Source organism: Oratosquilla oratoria, unplaced genomic scaffold (genome assembly GCF_046742065.1).
Source record: "Oratosquilla oratoria isolate Oo_2021 unplaced genomic scaffold, ASM4674206v1 SCAFFOLD232, whole genome shotgun sequence".
NCBI lineage: Eukaryota > Metazoa > Arthropoda > Malacostraca > Stomatopoda > Squillidae > Oratosquilla > Oratosquilla oratoria.
Genome location: NW_027467584.1, coordinates 6,830 through 21,909, shown reverse-complemented (window position 1 = coordinate 21,909; position 15,080 = coordinate 6,830). Strand labels below are relative to the sequence as shown.

Below are 15,080 nucleotides of genomic sequence, written 5' to 3'. Positions count from 1 at the left end.
AAAACATAGTACCTGAAGAAATAATTTTTCGTTCAAATACATCAACGGAATAGCCGAAAAGATAAAACGATGAAAGAAAGGTGATTAATTTAAAGCGGAAGGAGATAAACGGACGGTTATAGACGAACGCAGTGTTTTTCTGTACATTTCAGTGAAGTAACATATAAAACCACTATCGGAGAAATAATATCGGAAGTACAGGAAAACCGTATATTTCGACCACTGTCTGTAGTCCTCTTCTGCTGAAGAGGACTACAGGTAGTAGTCGAAATATACAGTTTTCCTGTACTTCCGATATCATTTCTCCGATAGTGGGTTTATAGTGAACATTTACGAATGTGTTGTAACATACCAGTTTCCAGAAGTAACATATAAATAGGTGAATCACGCGTGTGCGCAATTCGAGGCTCGGTATGACAAATTGGAGAGTAGGAGACGGGACCCTACGAACGTTGCTCCTTTCCTGTATACTACAGTTAGGTAAATACAAAACGGAAGATGGGTATGTCTAAAGGAGGTGAAGAAATACAGCTTTATATAGCTTAGAGAGGTGGTACAGCCCAAGCTCAAACAATACACGAGTTCAAATCTGAACAAGATGATTGAAAATCAAGGATATAGATTAAGATGGAAATGGACATGAATTTGAGTCTAGCTATGTTAGAACATTAGAGAATAGGAGACGGGATCCTACGAGCGTTGCTCTTTTCCTGTATATTACAATTAGGTAAATACACGCATGGTGCAGTTTTGTGTGGGTGGGAGGGTTTGGGGCCTAGCGGGGTGAAGGGGGAGGGGGTGAGTGCCCCGGGAAATGGAAGAGGTTGGTGGGCGGGAGTGAAGTGTGGCGTAGTTCCAGGAAACATCATCAAAAGAGAACTTGGACGGGTGAGGATGTGGTCAGTCCCACGGACGGGTTAACCGCACTAGCACGTCCTCCTAGCAAAGTTTTGGCAAAGGAGTGTAAATTTTAGTTTAGAACAATAAATTTATTAGGCTATGTATGTAAAAAGAAATGTATCGTTTATTGTCATTGGCCATATTTCAATTACGCGGATGGTATCTGACTTATGGCACTAAGAATGGCTTGGGACTTTGCTCGTTGTCTCTTAAGAATATTATTTATTTATTTATTAAGGAGTATGAAATTCAGTTAGGAGCAATGAAACGAACACACTTGAAATGAGCATGGGACGCCTATAGACTCCATCTCTGCCATGCAGGTTGAAGTATTACACACACACACACACACACACACGTATATATATATATATATATATATATATATAAGAGAGAGAGAGAGAGAGTGTGTACGGATAGGTTAGGTTAAGTAGGCATCTGGTCGGTTTCAGAAGTTCCCGTTGGAAATCAGGCGAGATGTTGAAAGGATCTGTCAGAGGGGAGGGGAGGGGAGTAAGTCAAGAAGGAATGTTTATGGGTGGCTAGGCAAGGGGGGGAAATGACAATTGTCCAGAGTTCAAGGCCTCCAGGTGGAGGAGCTACGGAGGGCTAAATACTGAGGGGTCTAGCGATGGAGTCCAAGGGAAGGCATAGGTGATAGGCGTCGGGGAGTGAGACGGGAGCCGGGAACCTAACTGGGCCCTGGGTTGCGTTGCGTTGCGTGGGATGAGGAGAGGCCTCGCCGGGGCTGCGGTCAATGCATCGCAGCCTTTACCTTCAGTGTTGTTGCTCTCACTTGCCATGCGGTCATCGTCCAGGTCCTCAGTGTGGCCTTCCTCCTCCTTCCAGCACGCGACGGGTTGCAGTAGTTTCATGTTTCAACCCTTGCGATTGGAGGCAAGTACGAGAAAGGGCTGGAGATATAGAGGGGCAGTAATGCATTTGCCTGATTGTAATATAGAGCAGGAGAACTACCTTCGCGGGGTTCCGTTTCTGTAACTCCATAGGTCAGACTTGATTTTAATTAATTTATTTATCAATTTATCCATATCCACAGATTAATGTACCTATATGGACAAATATTTTTGGTAATCCTTCAAGCCCCTTGTCTTTTCTCCCATGTTTTGCTGTTGGTCTCTCGTCCCATACTAAAGAGCTGTTTTTCAGGCTCTTTTACTTCTTTCTTAGATCTGAATAGCCATCACGTTATCCCCTCCTTTCTTAGAACGAGGAGAGGGTCCAGCTTTTCTAATAGTTCCTTATATGGTCTATATACTAGCCATGGGCCATTTATGGTGTTTGCGTGTGTATATTTGTGATTTACCATGGTTTCGGAGAACGCGCTGGACTCGTGACCAATAGTTGTTACCCATCCAGAGGAAAGTTCTATAGCTCATATGGGACACAAACACACACACACACACACACACACACACACACACACACACACACACACACACACACACACACACACACACACACACACACACACACAACCACACAACCACACAACCACACACACACAAACACACAAACACACACACACAACCACACAACCACACACACACACACACACACACACACACACACACACACACACACACACACACACACACAACCACACACACAACCACACACACAACCAACCACACACACACACAACCAACCACACACACACACACACACACACACACACACACACACAACCACATGCACGCACACGGGCCCACATACACACACACACACACACACACGACTCTGTGGCGTGGTTGATGTAGTCCCTGAGTGTCACTACGGTGGTCCGGGTTCGAATCCTGCCCAGGGCTGAAATAGTTTCAGTATCGCTGTGCTTCGAGTCGTTACTCCAACTCGTGGGCGGGGAGTTGGGTGTGTGTGTGCATGTAAGGTCACAGCATTACTCATAGATCGGTCATACAATCTGAGCTCTCTTCCGGGAGGGAAAGAGCTGTCGATCACGAGTGTAGCATGTGATCCAAACACTAAGGTGAATACACACACACACACACACACACTGGCACACGCGCACACACACACACACACACACACACACACACTGGGACACACACACACACTGGGACACACACACACACACACACTGGGACACACACACAGGGACACACACACGGACACACACACTGGGACACAAACACAAAGACACTGGGACACGTACAAACACTTGCGCTCACACAAGAGCGCTGAACTGGGAAGCAGAAGTGCTCCCAATAGCCAGTTCGAATCCTGCCCAGGGCCGAAATTATTTCGGTATCGCTGTGCCTCGGGTCGTTACTCTGACTCTCGTGGGCGGGGAGTTGGGTGTGTGTGTGTGTGTGTGTGCAAGGTCATAGCATTACCCATAGATCGGACCTACGAGCTCTGAGCTCTCTTCCAGGAGGGAAATAGCTGTCGATCACGAGTCCAACACGTGATCCAAAGACCAAGTGAATACACACACACACACACACACACACACACACACACACACAGTCGCGCGCGCGTAAGAGAAACACAAGAGGACATGAAAAACATAAAAGAGATAGTTATAGAAGAGACCTGAAAAAATAAGTTTTCCACACAGAGTGATAGACATCTGGAACAAACTGGACAAAACAATAGACACTGCGAGATACAAAGATGGGACACTACGAGCATAGCTCCCCTTCCCGTAAGATACAACTAGGTAAACACATACACATACACATACACATACCAAAAAAAGAAGGTTCTGTGATGCTTTCAGCCCTGGGCGGTGATCGAACTCTGACTGCTGAGTTAGTATGTGAGTTTGATACCACTACATCAGCAAGGCAGTTGTGTGTGTGTGTGTAAGAGAGAGATAGTAATAATTAGGAACAAAATTATTCTAGTGCTGGTTAGAACGAGAGGCCTTTCAATGACTGGCTAAGGGCTGCTCAAATAATTCAGTGCCCAGGGACAGAAGGAGGTTGTGGGGAGCAGATATTTGGGATTTTTTTAAGTGGAAGAGGGTTACTAATAGGTTGGATGAATGTCCAAACATGAAGAGCTGGCGAGCTGTTGTCACAGAATGTGATACTATATATGACACCCAATCTACACTTGTTTTTGTCTGGCAAGGGTCTCTGCAAAGTTGAATAAAGTAGTTTGGTGCCAGGAAAATCAAGAGTTGTAAATGTCCCTTTTGGCTGCAAGGGGTCACAGTCTACCGTTGATGTGGAGGTTGTATTGTGATCCACTTCCAAGCAAATGGACCGAGTGGGGTATATTACTTCACGAGTGCACAGTCGCCGGCACGTATAACTACCGCGTCTGTCTGGGTGTTTGTTTACATAAGTATTTCACGCTTTCATGATGACACTATGATAAATCAGCGTTGGCAAAGTAGTTATAGCTCATGCATACCTTGATATTAGTGATCTCAATCGGCGCGAGATTGTCCATAATGATAGAAACGTTGGTACACTAGAGTTCACAAACACACGCCAGCTTCATGTAACATTACTATTCCTTTGCTGTACCAGTTACGTAAGTGTCGGGAACGGTAAAAGGTGACGGTATGACGAGAGACTAAACCTTTAGGAAGGGAGGGAGGGAGGAAGACACGTTAGCGAGAGTGGCTTCGAGGACCAAGTACACAGAAGCCGTAGCTTGTGTGACTTGGAGGAGGAGGTACGAGGGAGAAAGTCTGCGGTAGGGTTGTGGGTTTTGGGAAAGCCAGGGGAGGGAGGGAGGGGGCGAGTTTCTTGTGCTGGAATTAAACTCAGAATCTAGTGTAGTAACGTCATGGAATGGCTTGGCTTGAGGGCACGTTTCATTCTCGCCTCCCTCTGGGTGTTAAGGGGATTTCCTTCGACTGAGTGAAGTCGCCTTGCATGAGCATGGATATATGAGTTTCCAGGGTAGGATTCGAACCTCAGGCTGTGTACTCGACGAGGCAGACTGTATAGCTTCGTCAACACACGGGCTTGGTTTGGAATCCCACCACAAGAAGTCGTTTATTGTCGAAACGAACCACGAAGAAGGCATAAGTAGTTGTTCGAGGATGATATTGGAAACAACGATGAAGAGTTCGTCAGTGTCTTGTCTTTGGTAATGGGTGATATGGAGCGAACGAAGAAGGATAGTGGGGGTGGGAGGTGAACGAGGCTACAGAGAAAGGGAGAAGCAAGATGGCGTTGGCGATAAGAATGATACATCATCGATTGAGTGTGACACACAAAGTAGAGATTGGGGAGAGGGGCAGTGATCGGCCCCTTGAAAGGGAGGGGGGACGGGCGAGGGGAAAGAAGGGGAGCTATTGACGAGTCGAGGGGGAAGGGAGAGAAGGCTTTTGTGTTTTGTCCATTCTTTATCCCTGGGCAGGATGGCAAGACGTTTCTTCTGTCAAATCGACAGGCCACAGCTTGCCAACACGGGGAGTGTCGCAGAGGTGAATGGAATAATCTGGCAGCAGCCAGAATGAAGAGTGGCGGTAGATACGGAAAGGGTTCATCATTAGGAAGAGGAAGAGCCTAGAAAAAAAATTGTGTGCGCGCGCGTATGTGTGTGTGTGTGTGTAAGCGAGCGAGAGAGGTTCACCATGGTCTTAGATCACGTACTGAACCCGTGATCGACAGCTATTACATCCCTGGATGAGAGCATTATAGTTCGTATTTCCCGACAATTGGGTAACACTGACCTTATGCACACACACATGCACGCACCCGTACACTCACTCGTGGCGCAGTTGGTAGAGTTCCCGGCTGCCACTACGGCAGTCCGGGTTCGAATCCCGCCAGGGCTTAAATAATTTCAGTATCGCTGCGCTGCGTAGGCGGGGCAGTGGGGGGGGGGGGCGTGCGTGTAAGGTCACAGCATTAACCATAGATCGGTCATATATGAGCTCTGAGCTCTCTTGCGGGAGGAAAAATAGCTGTCGATCACGAGTCCAACACGTGATCCAAGACCATGGTGAATCAGACACGCGCGCGCTATTCACTTGCCCAAGTGATACGTGTGTGTGTGTGTCTGTCTGTGTGTGTGATGTGAAATTGACATATAGTCTAAATTATCTTATTGTGAGAGAAAGGGGGGGCTCAGAACTGGCATTTAGGCTAATGTATTCCCATTTGTACGTGTAAAATATTTTGAAAACTGGCATTTAGTTGACTTGATCCAAGTTTGTATGTGTGTATGAGTGTGTGAAGGACCTCGAAACTGACTATAGTCTATGTGATCCTATTCCGTATGTGTATGTGCGCATGTCTGGGTTTAAGAGTTTCAGAACTGACGTTTAGTCTGCTTGATCCCATTTTGTCTTGTATGAGAGCCTCTAACAGTTTGATTTGACATTTTACTTGATCCCATTTGTGATTCACCTTGGTCTTTGGATCACGTGTTGGACTCGTGATCAACTGCTATTTCCCTCCCGGAAGAGAGCTCAAAGCGTATGGCCGATATATGGGTAATGCCGTGACCTTACACGCACACACAGAATCTGATAAAATGGGATAACAGAAATACAAGAGGACACGGAAAGAAAATAAAAAAAGACAGCTATAGAAGAGACTTGAAAAAGAACAGCTTTCCTCACAGAGTAATAAACAGTTGGAATAAGTTAGATGAGAAAGTGGTGTGTGCAAAGACAATACATGAATTTAAAAATAGTTTAGATAAAATGAGATATGAAGACGGGACCTCACGAGCATAGCTCCCCTTCCCGTAAAATACAACTAGGTACAACTAGGTAAATACACACCCAACTCCCCGCCCACGAGAGTTGGAGTAACGACTCGAAGCACAGCGATACTGAAATTATTTCAGACCTGGGCAGGATTCAAACCCGGACTGCCGTAGTAACAGGCGGGGACTCTACCAACTGCACCACCGAGTCGTGTGTATTTACTTAGTTGTATTATACGGGAAGGGGAGCTATGCTCGTGGTGACCCGTTTTTGTATCTCGCAAGATCAAGTTTGTTCTTAAATTCTTGTATTGTGTTTGCACACACTATTTTTTCATCCAATTTGTGTGTGTGTGTTTGTGTTTTTGTGATCTCTCCCCCGCGGGACTTAGAGCATAAAAAACAATACAGCAGGAGCCTTTGTCTGGTCTGTAATAGAAAAAGACCTTGGGACAGCAATCGCTGGAGTGTGATGTAGAGGGGAAGGGGTGGGGGGGGGAGTGCCTCCTCACACACTCGTAACAGGCGGATGTGATCGATTTCCAAAGTCCCAGTCTCTCTCTCTCTCTCTCTCCTCTCTTCTCTCTCTCTCTCTCTCTCCTCCTCTCTCTCTCTCTCTCTCTCTCTCTCTCTCTCTCTCTCTCTCTCTCTCTCTCTCTCTCTCTCTCGTAAAGGGTTTCAAACTTTTGATCGATTGTCATAGACGGGCATGCACGTGATCTTAAAGGTTTTGCACTGTATGAACTATTGTCCAGGTCTGGTTGATTCGTGTTTTATATGTCGTCACGCATGATCGATGAAGAGAATCTAGTTCTTACGTTCGTAATCAGTGGTCAGAATCGGTTTGGCGACCCTGCCAGTTTCCGCACTTCGTGTTCGAGTGTCGAAGACTTGTTTGTTTACGTTCTTGAAGGCGACGCCATGTGTACGTTGGCCAGCTGGGCAGAGGCGCTCCCTCCCTCCCTCCCTCCCTCCCTCTCTCCCGTGTTTGCTCTTCTCAAGGTCCATTTTCTTGAGCTATGCTTCGGCTGCAGAAAATCGATAACGCATCCCACCATAGCGAACTTCTTATAGACGTGTGAGGTGAGGGGAGACTAGGGGTTGGCTTACGTGTCGTCAGCTAGATTGGCTCATGTTGAAGTATGGAAGACAAATGAGTGGAAGGGTGGTGAGTTAAACACAAAGAACAGTTGGAGTTTTATTCCCTGACGTTTCGTCCTTACCAGGACATTCTCAAAGTACATACAGTTTCAGAAAATTAACAGCTGACGACAAAAATGACGTCAGAGCTCACAGAACCTCCAACTCGCTAGTAGTTAATTTAGACCAATGTGGTCATCTTCCAGATTGGAAAAAGATATAGGTGCTCCACAAAGGTCTAGAGAAAAATAAAAGAAAAATAGTGGAGGCAGCCTACATTACTTCCCACCCCTGCATCAACCATAGGGAAGGGTTTATAGAATTAGCAGGAGCGGTAAGTACTCTGATTGTCAAGGAGGTAAAAAGGACAATTGAGAACGGAGGGAGAAGTGACATGGTCGGAGTCACATGAAAAAAGGGTAGAGGACGGGTGAGAGTATAGAGGGAGGGGAACACGGCAAGGATGGATTATATAAGCTGTTAATTTTCTGAAACTGTATGTACTTTCAGAATGTCCTGGTAAGGACGAAACGTCAGTGAATAAAACTCCAACTGTTCTTTGTGTTTAACTCACCACCCTTCCACTCATTGGCTCATGTGTCGTCACCAGATTCATCCGGGTCGGCACGAAGGGGTTATCGTAGACCAGGACTTCTCGACCTATTCCCTGTGGGGTCTGGGCGGGTGTCAGTCCCGCAAATAATAACAATATAATAATCCCGGAGATCTCGGAGAATTCGTTTCAACACTGAAAGAAATCGCTGAGTATCCATTCACTCCCACTACTTTTCGATGTGTGGAACCCCCCCAACCCCTCTCGAATGGATCCATAGATCCGAGGGGAGGACCACTGTCTTTATTTTGCATAGGGCTTCAGGGTGCTCCTTTGGACCGAGTAGAGTCGGCTGGCCTAAGCCAAAGATGTTGGTCCGGGCTAAGGGAACGTCTCGAGCCAAGCGGTCACTTAGGTCAAGTCTGTTGCGTGCCGGATTTGACGGCGTTGCATAGCAACAGTTTGGATGCGAAGGGAGAATTCGGGGTGACCGAGACGGGACCCCGGGTGCACTGAGTACGCTGGAGCTTTCTGACGGCTACATCGATGATCGATTCCCATTTCGGAGACTTCGACCGTGATGATGTCGGATCGAACCGGGTGGTGGTGGTGACGTGAGCGATGACCGTTGGTTTCCACAACGAAGCGACCGAGCGCCCACGGACCTCGCGAGCCTATACACTGTTGGAGGAGGAGCAACCGTCGACCCGCTCCTTTCTTGGGTGACTGTGGGCGCCTTGTGACCGACATGCTCCTCCATCTTCTCCCTCTTCCTTCCCTTCCTCCACCTCTTTGTTGTGCTGGCGGGCTTTCCAGAAGTGATTCTCCCATCCATGTTATGACGTCATTATCTTTTCAAGTGGGTTACCGAAGCGGAAATGGGTGTTATTATTACATTAATTAACCTGTGAGGAAGGGCCCCACCTCCCATTTGAATAAAATCGCCTGACGGGAATGAAAATTAACATAGAAAACGGTGACGCTGCCACATGATAGTCACTGGACGGGTAATGATTTGGAAATGTGAGAAGGATCTCGTGCATGTGTCAGTTCGGTTCTTGCCACCAGGTAGTTCCTGTTTTCAGTGGCAGTGTCGATAAGTGGCCTTGCAAATCTCATATTTCATTGAATCTAGGAATTTTATGATCATTCCCTATTTCTTCCTCCTATTAATTCATGCATTTCGCCAAATATGTTAATCCAACACACACACATACACACACACACACACACACACACACACACACACACACACACACACACACACACACACACACACATATTCCATGTGTAGATGGACACGCTACATAATGTGAACTGCTGTACCCTAACCTTTGATGTGTACGCGCTGCCCTGCAAAAAAGACGTTTTTGTACAATATGATTGTGGGATAAACCTTGAGGGCTGACATCACGCGCAAGTAGACAACCACGGCACCACCCACTCACCCACCCGTGGCACCACCACCCAGACAAAAAGATAGCTAGGGATGCTCTCCCTTACATCGAAGAGAGGACCTGGCGGCAGTTACAACTGATAATATAAAAGTCGAAGCAGGAAATGAAAAGGTTACTGCGGACGCCTTCCCCTCACCCCACCCTCATTTGATTAAAATCGCTTGCCGGCAGCTAGAATAACCGCTGAAACGTTGCCAACTAGTCTCGGGTTTTCATACACGGTGACACTTTCGCCACACGGTGATTCACATTTTACTATATTAAAGACAGGCTATTCCATTCAGGTGAAAGGTTCCGGCCTACAAAGAAGCTATGTGTAAAGGGAATTTGTGTGATATATATTTGTTGGACATTTTTCAGTGTGTTTCTGCTTATGAGCACAGGAAGATCTGAATGTCTTGGAATAATATTGAAAGTGTAGCTGGGAGTCGAGATTGACAATAATAGAAACATTGACATATCACTGTCAATAAAAACGGTAACAATAGGTCTCTTTTAATGATGCCAAGGTGGCATGGGCCTGGCTCTCGTCATGCAGCGCTGCATGGCTCATTCGAAGTGAAGGGAGGCGTTTCCATGGGCCAGTGCATGGTTTGTTGGTAGGGTTGGGAGGGGGGGGGGGAATGGAGTCCAGGAAATGGTTATCCCCCAACTCCCCACCCACCCAGCCGCCGCGGTGGCCCACTTTACATGCTTTGTGCTGCCTGGAACGTCGGACTCACTCGGGTTGGGGTCGAGCACCACAACAACGAAAGGATATGAATTGTCTCTGTATTTAGCCGCTTTGTCACGATGACGTACGCTACAGTTTCTTTTGTTTTCTTTTGTTTACACACACACACACAAATATATACTAGTGTCTGTGTGTGTAATATATATATATATACACACTGTCCATGCATGTTATCGTTATCATTATTATTTACTATACTATTTTATCTGTTATTATTTCTTTATTTTTTGGGAGGGAGTGATTTCCAAATGTTGTGACATTGTATCCCCCCCCCCCCCGTCCATCTTCAAAACAACCGTCCACATACGCGCATTTAGAAACGAGCATCTAATGTGTAGGGAATGAAGCAGTAGGTCAGAATTTACGCGGCCGTGGGAAAGCTGCGCAAATCCCGAGGGGGGGAAATATTGTGGATCTCGGTTAAATAACGTATTCTGTCATGGCGTCGAGTTGGGAGCACCTCAGGGCCAGCAACTTGGAAACCTCTCGCTCGCCCCCTCAGTGTCGACGCCATCGTATGAAGGCACCTCGCCATTACGAAGACGGTGAAGATTATCGCTGTCAAGACGTTAACTGTTAAATTGATCACGGTAAACCTCCACGTTAACGATAAGGTGTTCCGGTACATTCATTATTTCTGGCTGATTTCGAACGATATTATTCGGATGAGGAAACGTGTATTCACTTTTTTTGAGGGGGGGTTGGAGTCATGATAGAAATAAAGGGGTGACCAGCCAGTTGTTCTGTGGTTTCAACAAACGTCGTTTCCCCCAGAGGTAATGTTTTCTCTCTCTCTCTCTCTCTCTCTCTCTCTCTCTCTCTCTCTCTCTCTCTCTCTCTCTCTCTCTCTCTCTCTCTCTCTCTCTCAGGTTGGACCTCTACTAGCTCTTTTGTTGGATCGTCAGCGAGCAGGTGCTCTTCACCAACGACTTAGTCATTGAGTGGAAAACAGCTGTTGACAGCGATTGCATTGTCTTTGTAACAAAGACATCCAGTGCTGTTTCTTATTTCTTGGGGGAAAGTTAGTGCCTTCGCAACACGAGCGGTTTTCTTGCGACCAGCGGATCCAATATACATATTCGGGTGTTTACATTTGCAAACGTTGATTTTGTTGTTTATAACGGAAAGAAACGAGATATATGGGCATAAGAGTCGTGGTATTTGAAATGTTGACCTTGCACACTCATGTAACTGGCAGAGAGCATTTCAGTAACTGAATGGTTGTCATGAATGGCCCCGTAAGACGTAATTCCAGTCGCTTTAGTATAACAGTGAACTTACCTCCCAACCAACAGAGTGACGTAACGTCACGATGATACGCGCCAACTTGCCGGAAACGAAGACACACCGCGATTAATTTGTAGACAAGACACGCGCGCGCCAACACCGTTCTCTCTCTCACAGTGAAGAACAATTCACTTGGTGTCTTACGACCAACTGGACGTCCAAACGTTGAGTCGTTGACATACTTCCAGCCCTCTGGGTTGGACGTATGCACGAACACACCTCGCGTTGCACATGCGCACTAGCGGCGAATGGCGCGCGCACTCTTACCACACAAATGCTCTTGCACTCCGCGGTTGAAACAGTGGAAGGTGGCTTTGTTATTGTGCAGTAGAGGATGGGTTGCATGTTGCATATAACCTTCTAACGGCTGCAACGGGATGAATGTATCCGGCCATCCAATACCAACTTGAGTCGATATGACGTCATGTCGATCATCCTGGATGTCGCGGAAAGGTTACAGCAGACTGGCATATCACCCGAATATGGACGCTGATACGTTAGGAAAGATATTTATAGTTTTAAGTCGTGTCTGCAAGCTTTGGAGAAAAGTCATGGGATGTCGGAGGACCGTTATGCCTTGTCGGAGGAAGGCGGACGGGATTGGGGGAGGGAGGGAGGGAGGTGTTGGAGCTCGACCCAAGGTTACCGCTGGGCAGTGACGTTCTCACCTGATATAGACGCGGAAAACTGTTCCATTTCAAGTTTGTATTTTTTCTTAACCTCCGACAGACGTTGGGGCCACGCAGGTACCAAACACTGGGTCTCTTAGCGAAAGCCTGACAGGTTATAATTTCCGCGAATGGGGATCGTCAGGCTGCAGCACGCGCGCGCGCACACACACACACACACATGCATACATACATACATACATATATATATATACATATGTGTGTGTGTGTGTACGCGTGCGCGTTTCCAACCTAGTTGGGAAGAGTTGGGTTCATTTCGTTTCTTAAACAAAAGGAAAATAAACACAACAATAACCTTATTTCTGCCGCCTCCTCATTCAGCTCCTCCTTCCTTCTTCTTCCTCCCTCCTCCTCCTTACTTCTTCTTCCTCCCTCCTCCTCCGGTGTCACTGAACTTGGGTATGTACGCCCTGTTGGGAAATTGTCATGTAATACTCGAATTTCAAGCGCCAGATGACAATATAGAAGAGAGATGTGAATCGAGTAGATAAGGCAATTGAAGCATTTGTTAAAGGATTGGCGAGGATTGGAAGGATTTCAAAGAGACAAAAGAAAATCGGGAGAAATTGGAAATATCTCTGATCTTGGCAGAGAGAGAGTGCCATAGGAAAGGTAGAGGAAAATGTATTAGCATGGGAGAGGTGGAGAAAGCGAAGAAGCACTATATCAAGGAAGAAAAACTAAATCACGAGGAATAAGTAAACAAGAATACGAAGAAAGGAAGAAAAATAAAATTGAAGTATGTAAATGGTTTGATGGATAGAACGACAAATTTCACCAGTTTGCAGCCGACGATGATGATATCACCAGGAAGAGGGTAAAAGTCGATGGAGATTGCAAATTATTGCAGGAAGATCTTGAAAATATGGGAGGCAGGGGTGGAAAGTGAATTCGAATGTAAAATATAGGAAATGAGTGAATCACAGAAGGCTGAATTATTCAGTGGGAAATGAATTAGTTTCGAGAGCGAGAGAAGAAAACAATGTTGACGAAGAAATTAGAAAATGTTAATCGAAAATGAGATCCACGCCAGAGCGGAGTGGCAGCAGAGTTCAGACCAACTAAAATGGTCCCTAGCCCTTGTCCCTTGTCCCTAGACAAGTACTGTAGTCCCTTGTACCTAGACAAAAACACGAACGAAGCTGAATCTAAAGAAGACAGGCTGCTTCAAGGTTACCAAGAAATCCTGTTTCGTGCATCGTTTTGTGGAATGATGAGGATGAAGAAGTAGACCAGTAAAACGTCATAAAGGAACTTGAAGTCAAGTCTGACTCCAGTGGAAAAAAATGAGACGGGGAAACTACGAGCGCAGCTTTTGTTGTATGTGACAGCATATAAGTAAACACACACATACACACACACACACACACACGCACACGCACACAATTAGATATGTTTGTGTGTATGAGAGGGGAAGTTTGAGATAGAAGGTAATTTCGATTATGTTCTCTTTCCCTCAATGAAAGCCGTTTGCCTCGGAGAACAAGCGTTTACTTACGTCGGTCTCACGACTCGTTCTCGCGCTCCGAAATGCAATCATTCATTAATTACACACCGACGCGAGTCACCCTCAACTGACGTATTCCTTGGAGCGTCGTCCTCGTCTCAATGATTCACCTCTCGATGCCAACGTCACCGTGACGTCATCGGCTAAAGGTTGACGTTCATTGCCTTCCCCGTTCGTCTGACTTTGCTCCCAACTCAAAGTGTGTATGTCATTGTAACAATGATGGAACTTTGTTTACAAGAATGAATAAAATAGATAAACAAGTTAATCGCTAAGTTTAGAGAGAGAAAGAAACACGACGGATGTTAAATGCTCAGTAACGAAATATGTATAGCTCTGATGTGTTTGGGTCAACATAACATAAGAATGAAGGAGACTGCAAGAGACCATAAGGCCTACACTAGGCAGTTCCATGACCATTACCACCTGTCATCCCCATCCATAAAGTTGTCTAACTGTTTCTTAAAATTACCGATAGTTTCAGCGCTCACTACATGGTTACTAAGTCTATTCCATTCGTTGACCACCCTATTAGTAAACCAATTCTTGCCTATTTTCTTCTTAAATCTAAATTTGTCCAGTTTAAATCCATTACTGCGAGTCTTGCCCTATTGTCTTAATATGATGACCTTGTTTGCGTCACCCTTGTCAAAGCCTTTGATCCACTTAAACACCTTTATTAGATCACCCCGCACTGCGTCTTTCCAGAGAGTGTAAGTTAAGGTGCCTAAGCCTCTCTTCGTAAGGTAAATTTTTGAGCCCATGTATCATTTTGGTCATTCGTCTCTGTACTGATTCTAGTGAATTTATGTCCATTCTATAAGACGAAGACCAAAACTGGATGTCAGTTGTGGTGCATCACACCTGAGTGGACCTATCCTATCCCGTTTCGTGATGCGTCACACCACCAACCACACCTTTTTTTCCGGCATTGTAATGGGGTAATAATTTGTTACAGACGACGTGGATACCCGAAAGGACTTCAGATCACGTATAGCTAGGTGAGCGAAAGGGTGGCGGGGGGGGGGGTGATCTACAAGGCCGTCATCATCATCATCATCATCATCATCATCATCATCATCATCATCATCATCATCATCATCATCATCATCATCATCATCATCATCATCATCATCATCATCATCATCATCATCAT

The 15,080-nt window shown here is 45.9% G+C and overlaps 1 protein-coding gene across 1 annotated transcript in view; it reads right to left on the bottom strand.

The window, feature by feature from the left end:
- Positions 1–11,869, bottom strand: part of mlt (tubulin folding cofactor E like protein mlt) — a 63,464-nt gene extending 51,595 nt beyond the window's left edge. The window contains exon 1 of the mRNA XM_076181342.1: positions 11,723–11,869. The gene's annotated coding sequence lies outside the window, so the exon portion shown is untranslated. The remainder of the gene's footprint in view (positions 1–11,722) is intronic.
- Between the last annotated feature and the right edge of the window lie 3,211 nt (positions 11,870–15,080).